This window comes from Apium graveolens, chromosome 2, assembly GCF_009905375.1.
Source record: "Apium graveolens cultivar Ventura chromosome 2, ASM990537v1, whole genome shotgun sequence".
In the NCBI taxonomy this organism is placed as follows: Eukaryota; Viridiplantae; Streptophyta; class Magnoliopsida; order Apiales; family Apiaceae; genus Apium; species Apium graveolens.
In genome coordinates, this window is record NC_133648.1 from 142857174 (window position 1) to 142864655 (window position 7482).

At 38.7% G+C, this 7482-nt stretch overlaps 1 non-coding gene across 1 annotated transcript; it reads right to left on the reverse strand.

Moving 5' to 3' along the window:
• Positions 1-6063: 6063 nt before the first annotated feature.
• Positions 6064-6170, reverse strand: LOC141709930 (small nucleolar RNA R71). The gene has a single exon (XR_012570482.1). It is a non-coding gene; the product is annotated as a small nucleolar RNA R71 (small nucleolar RNA).
• Positions 6171-7482: the final 1312 nt, after the last annotated feature.

Sequence of the window (7482 nt, forward strand, 5' to 3'; positions counted from 1 at the left end):
AACTAAGGGCATTGTCTATGAAGATCGATTCTCTGGCTAACTATGGTGTTAATCAAATAACCAATGTTTGTGAGTTGTATGCAGGTTCGCATGCGATGGAGTAATGCGCTATATCTAGTGAATCAACTCAGTTTGTGAGCAACTTTCAGAGATCGTAGTAACCAATTCCAGACACTTATTATCTTGACAACTGAAATCATCCTAACTTCAGTTGGAACAACAATCAAAATGCGATGCAACAGTTGTTACAGCAGTTGGAAACAAGCTATTCAATCCTCCTGGTTTTCAGCAACAATTTGCACCAAGGCAACAGTTTCAGCCAATGGGAATGTAACAGCAAACTCATGTAGGTGCAGGTCAATCTTCGAATGAAAAATCTAAATTGGAAAAGTTGAGGATTATATGCAAAAGCCAGGCTATTTCTATAAAGACTCTAGAGAACCAAATAAGGCAAATTGCTAACGCCTTATTGAATGATCACCAGGAACACTCCCTAGTGACACAAAAGTTCCAGGAAAGAGGGAAGCAAAAGAGCAGGTTAAGGCAATTACATTGAGGTCTGGGAAGGTTGCAAGCCCTAAAAAATCTCAAGTTTCAGAAAATGAAGTTATGGCTGAAGAAGAGGTGCTGAAGGATGCCGAGGTGGAATCAAGGAAGAAAGCAGTTATCAACACTCCTCGTGAGGATAATACAGGGGAAAACAGGTCTATCCTCCACCTCCTTTTCCTAAAAGGTTGAATAAGCAGAAGTTGGATAAACAATTTACTAAGTTCTTGGAAGATTTCAAGAAACTTCACATCAACATACCTTTCGCTGAATCTCTTGAACATATGCTTAGCTATGTGAAGTTTATGAAAGGTATTCTCTCTCGAAAAGTGAATCTCGATGGATTAAAGACTGTTGCTCTTATGGAGGAATGCAGTGCTGTGTTGCAACAGAAGTTGCCTCCGAAGCTTAAAGATCCTGGAAGCTTTACTATTCCTTGCACAATCGGAAACTTGTCATTTAACAAGTGTTTATGTGATTTGGGAACTAGCATCAATCTGATGCCTTTGTCTATCTTCAAGAAGTTGGGTTTACCTGATCCAAAGCCTACATATATCCTTGTAGTTGGCCGATCGTTCTATTACATATCCAAGAGATATTGTGGAGGATGTCTTGGTCAAGGTGGACAAACTCATCTTCCCTACTGATTTTGTAATTCTGGATTTTGAGGAAGATAAGAAGATTCCCATCATCTTGGAAAGACCATTCTTGGCTACAGGCCGAACTATAGTTGATGTGCAAAAAGGAGAGCTTACGATGAAGGTTCAAGATCAGAAGGTCACTTTTAATATGTTCAAGGCAATAAAGTTACCCACATATGAAGAGGAGTGCTTTAAAGTAGAGCGGGTCGACTCTGTCGTGAATTCGGAGCTTGAGCAATTGCCAAAGTCAGATACCTTAGAGAGATCTTTAGTTACGGAATCAGTTATTGAAGATAAAGAAGGAGCAGAGCAACTGCAGGTTTTGAATGCACTTTTGTGGAAGAGGAAGATGGATCTGCCATTCGAGTCTATTGGATTAACAGAGCTGAAAGATTCTGAGGAGCGTTTTCAACCATCTATTGAAGAAGCTCCCACACTTGAGCTCAACCCACTATCAGATCCCTTGAGCTATGCATTCTTAGGTGCACCCCATGATAAGGGGTTGGGATATATTTTTGATGATGTAGAAGGTGGCCGGACCGATCCTCCCGTTCCTATAGGGGGTTCTTCTCATGCGCAGCAGGCAGTTAATATGACAGGTGTTGGTGATGAGCTGTACAGGTGATTGACTAGGCGTATGAAGGCCATGCATGACATTCATAGTCATTTTGCTACATATTTGACACAGGCTTTGGGCACTATTTTTTGAGCCACTAGTGTCGAGGTTGATTGGCCACCTGATCCTCCACTCGAAGAGGGTGATCCTCCTGAAAAATAGGTATGCCTGAAATCCTTATTATTACCTTCAATGCGGATATTGAAAATTTTAAGTTTGGGGGTGATAATGTAAGGATTAGTGTGTATATGTCCATATAGTTTATATAGATTCATATTGCACGTTTAGTTATAGTTCATTCATATTTTTGCATGATTATTCATTTAGGACATTTATTTGCTTGTTTTTTTGGTGTTTTATGTGAGTTCATATAGTTGCACTTGCATGCATTTAACATGATCCCTTAGGTTGAGCTATTTCTATTTGTTAAGTTGATTTAATTTGAGTGTGGTGATGAAAAATAGAGGGATAATTAAGTTGTAATGAATTGATTTGCATGCCAAAAACAATTTTTTTTCACTAAGTCTTATAGATTGATGTGGAGCTAGATCATGATCATACTTGTTTATTTGTTGAATTTAATCACTTGTTTATATTTAGAATTTATGATATTTTTGTAATAACAAAAGAACACTAAATTTTAAACAGGAGAAAAGCTTGAATTTCATTGCTTATTTTGAATAAGGCTAGGTGTCAAATGGCTAGTAGCCGGCTCATATTTTTATGAGTAGTCTAGGATTGAATGAGATGGAGTGAAACACACTCATTCAGAAATCATTGTAAACAGAAAAAAAAAGAAAACAAATATGTTCTAGTATGTGTTTATGCATAATTGATCATGAGCGAGCTCTTTAATACTCGAGTTATTAAGTTCTAGGGGACTTTGTGCCTAGTGACCTAAGGCTTCGATAGTCTGGGATCCGCTAACCTAACGCTCGCTACATGGGTATTATTGCATAAGTCTTTTGGGACCTCATTCATTGCACGATCAAATAAGCATGTTATTATGTGTTCAATAATAGCGTGAATCCTTGTATAACTCTAGTAGAATTAAGGTGTTGTGAGTCATTATGCGTTTAATGTCTATTCTGTTTATAAACTTGTGATTGTTTTGATGGAAAATAGGATATGGTTATTGATCTAGTCTTGAGAGTATATATGCTAAGCATCCCATACACGCACATTTCTGGTTTGTATGATTGGTTTAGCTCTGTTTAGAGTCATTGCATGATTAAAGGTGTTGGCTTATTCATTTGGTTATGGTTATTCTGAGGGGATCGATTGCATTATCATTTAGTGGCATTCACGTAGTTGTATTCATGTATTAGGTTTGTTTTATAGATTTGAGTCTGTTTATGCTTGAGGACAAACATCGATTCAAGTTTGGGGGTGTGATAAGTGGATATTATATCTACTTGGAACACTTTATTTCAGGCTTAAGTTGATGTTTTGGACTCAAGTTATGGGTATTTTTGATGTATTTTTGTGTTTATGCATTACATGCATTAGTTGGATGATTAATTAAGCTTTTCAAGGAAATATTCTGAAAAGAGGTCAGGATTAGAATCCAAATCCATTTTCAAGTTGTAGAGAATTTGGAGAGCTTCGCGTGGACTGCTTATTCATCAAATTCTGATGAGCGGAGTGAAAGTTACAGTAAAAAGAAGACAAGGCTGAAGAATCTAGGGAGCAGAAGAGCAGGGCACTCGCGCCACATGTGGGACGCCCGCTTAGGAAGAACAGAAATGCAGCGCGGGCACGCCGTGAATAGGGGGCCGTGCGGGTCCGTTTGGCAGAAATCCTGATTCTTCTCTGATTTTGAGATTTTGAAGCCCATGATCGTCCTGAAGCCTATATAAACCCCTAATTCGATGTTTTTAATAACAGGGAGACCAGGGAGAGCAATAAGAAGACCTAGAGAAAATGAGACGGCTACGGAGAAGAAGACTTTTATATTCTTTAGTATAGTTAATACTTGGATGCTTATTTTCGATTTGTCTTTGAACCCTAGTACTCTTATATTGTTTATTATCATGCTTTTATTCGAACCCATGGTGACGATGAGTTCGGTTATGAACTAATTATTATCATGGGTTCTAACGGATTTACTTATGGATTTCTGTAGTTAATTGTTTTGATACCTAAGTGTGTGGTGATTGATTGATATCCTAGTATTGGTTGTCTTATTCTTCTTATATGCGTAACTAAACATATAAGATAGCGTGTTAATTGATAAATGGATTTTATATCTACTTGGAATGCTTCATTACAGGCTTAAGTTGGTGTTTTGGGCTCAAGTTATTAGTATTTTTAATGTGTTTTTGTGTTTTTGCATCTCAGGCACTAGTTAGAGGAAGATTGGAGCTTTTATTGAATATATTCTGAAAAGAGATCAGAATTGGAAGCCTAGGCCATTCTCAAATTATAGAGAATATCGTTAGCTTCGCGTGGACTACTTATTCATCAAATTCTGACGAGTGGAGCAAAAATTATAGCAAAAAGAAGAAAATTCAGAATTCCAACTACAGAAGCACGGCGCGTCCACGCTGGGAAGCGGGGCGGCCGTGCTGAAACAACAGAAGCACAGCGCGCCCGCGCTGAGAAGTGGGGCAGCCGCGCTGGAATATCAGAAACCGCGCGCGCCTGCGTTGGGATAGCGCGCGGCTGCGCTAGGTCATTTCCACAGAATCCTGATTCTAGTCTGATTTTGAGAGTCTGGAAGCCCAGAATGACCAGAAGCCTATATATATCAATACAAAGACGTTTTTAACAAGAAGGAGGCCTGAGAGACTAATAAGAAGACCTAGAGAGCACGAGAAGGCTACGAAGATGAAGACTCTTATTTTCATCAATATAGTTGATACTTAGATGCTTGTTTTCGATTTGTCTTTGAACCCTAGCACTCTTATATTATTTATTATCATGATTTCATTGGAACCCATGGTGACGATGAGTTCGATTATGAACTAATCATTATCGTGGGGTTCTAAAGGATTTACTTATGGATTTCTTTAGTTAATTTATTTCAATATCTTGGTGTGTGGTGATTGATTGATATCCTAGTATTGGTTGTACTTATTCATCTTATGTGCATAGCTAACATATATGATAGCGTGTTAATCTCTATTGAAGCGATAATGAATATAGAGATTTAGAACTTGCCATGCTAACATAGGTTCATGTATTTGTTATGCATGATTCGTAGGTAATTTTAACCATCTTACTTGCCCTATGTAATCACGATAGATAACTTGCGCATTAAACCTTTATGTTTTCAAATTATATAGACATATAGGGTCTCAATATAATTGGTGTCTATTCAACTTCTCTCTCTTTTGTGGATGCTTGGTAGTAGGGTATTCGTACAACGAAAGTTGGCGTTTACTAGTTTCGTGTTATCTAATTAGTGTCATCACCATTACATGCTAAGATTAAGAACAAAAAGGCTATTGAATGAAGTATTTAATGAAGTTAGAATTCCATGTTTGTCTCATATAATATACAACCCTCTTTACTCTCTTATTTATAATTATTAGTTTAATTCTTAATTATAAACAACCCCAATTTATTATTTGTCTTAGCATTGAGCGATAACCATACATTGTTGCATAGGTACATAAATTGAACTTAACCTAAACCAGTCTCTGTGGGAACGAATTTGTTATTTATCTTATACTACTTGCGAACGCGTATACTTGCATGTAATTTTAGCGCGTGTTTTCGCCCTAACAAGTTTTTGGCGCCGCTGCCGGGGACTCGGTGTTGTTAATTTTTAGTTTATGTGATTGTCATCAGTGGTCCTTAAAGTTCACTGACTCGGATTCTTTTACTTTCACGGTTTATTTGTTTGTGTTTCAGGTACTCATTACAATGGGAGATCCAACAGCACAAACGAAAGCCTTGATGGATTTTTCTCAACCCAAGATCAATGACATTCAATCTAGCATTGTCAGGCCAGCTTTCACAGCTAATACCTTTGAGATCAAGCCTGACATAATTCAATGGGTGAAAATTTCAATCTAGTTTGGGGGTTCTCCAAAGGAAGATCCCAATATGCATATTAGGTATTTCATTGAGATCTGCGACACCTTCAAGTTCAACGGTGTTTCTGAAGATGTTGTGAAGCTGAGACTATTCCCATTCTCTCTGAGGGATAAGGCTAAGAGCTGGTTACACTCTCTACCAGCTGGTTCGATTACTACTTGGGAAGATCTTACTCAAAAGTTTCTCACTAAATTCTTCCCTATGGCAAAAATAGCTGCAATCAGGAATGCTGTTACTTAATTTGTACAGCAGTCAGGAGAATCTTTATATGAAGCTTGAGAGCGCTACAAGGAGATGCTTAGGAAGTGTCCTCATCATGGAATGCCTAATTTGATGATCATCAATTGCTTCTATAGCGGTTTGGGAGCACAGTCAAGACCCATGCTCGATGCAGCATCAGGTGGAGCATTATGGGCAAAGAGTTATGAGGAATCTTATGATCTAATTGAACTGATGGCTGCTAATGAATATCGGTATCCAACTCAGAGATTGCCAAAAAGCAAGGTAGCAAGAGTTCTTGAAGTGGATACAGCTACGGCTATCACTGCTTAACTAAAGGAGTTGTCTATAAAGATTGATTCTCTGGCTAACTATGGTGTTAATCAGATAACCAGTGTTTGTAAGCTATGTGCAGGTTCGCATGCGACGGAGCAATGCGCTATATCTAGTAAATTAGCTCAGTTTGTGAGCAACTTTCAGAGATCGCATCAACTAGTTCTAGACATTTATCATCCTGACAACTGGAATTATCGTAACTTCAGATGGAGCAACAATCAGAATGTGCTGCAACAGCCGTTCCAACAGTTTGGAAATGAGCAATTCAATCTTCCTGGTTTTCAGCAACAATTTGCACCAAGACAACAACTCCAATTTCAACAACAAACTCATGATGCAGGTCAATCTTCGAATGAAAAATCTGAATTGGAGGAGTTGAGGCTTATGTGCAAAAACCAGGCTCTTATATGCCAAAGCCAAGCTGTTTCTATCCAGAATCTGGAGAACCAAATATGCCAAATTGCTAACACCTTATTGAATCGACCACCGGGAACGCTTCCTAGTGATACAGAAGAAAATCCGGGCGAGATGGAAGTTGAAGAACAGGTGAACACCATAACCTTGAGGTCTGGAAGGGTCGCAAGTCCCCAAATTCAGCAAGATGAAGAGTCTGAAAATTCTGTCCAGAATGTAGGTGTGTCTGCACCCTTGCCAATTACAAAAAATGAAATTGTGGCTGAAGAAGAAGTGCAGGAGGAAGCAGAGGTGGAACCAAGGAAGACTACTGTGGAACACACTCCTCCTGAGGGTAATACAGGGGAGAAACAGATCTATCCTCCACCCCTTTTTCCTAAAAGGCTGTGGAAGCAGAAGTTGGATAAGCAATTTGCTAAGTTTCTCGAGGTGTTCAAGAAACTTCACATTAACATACCTTTCACTGAAGCTCTTGGACCGATGCCTAGCTATGTGAGGTTTATGAAAGGTATTCTCTCTCGGAAGATGAAGCTTGATGACTTAGAGACCGTTGCTCTCACAGAGGAATGCAGTGTTGTGCTGCAACAGAAGTTGCTTCCAAAGATTAAAGATCCTGGAAGCTTCAATATTCCTTGCACCATCGGAAACTTGTCATTCGACAAGTGT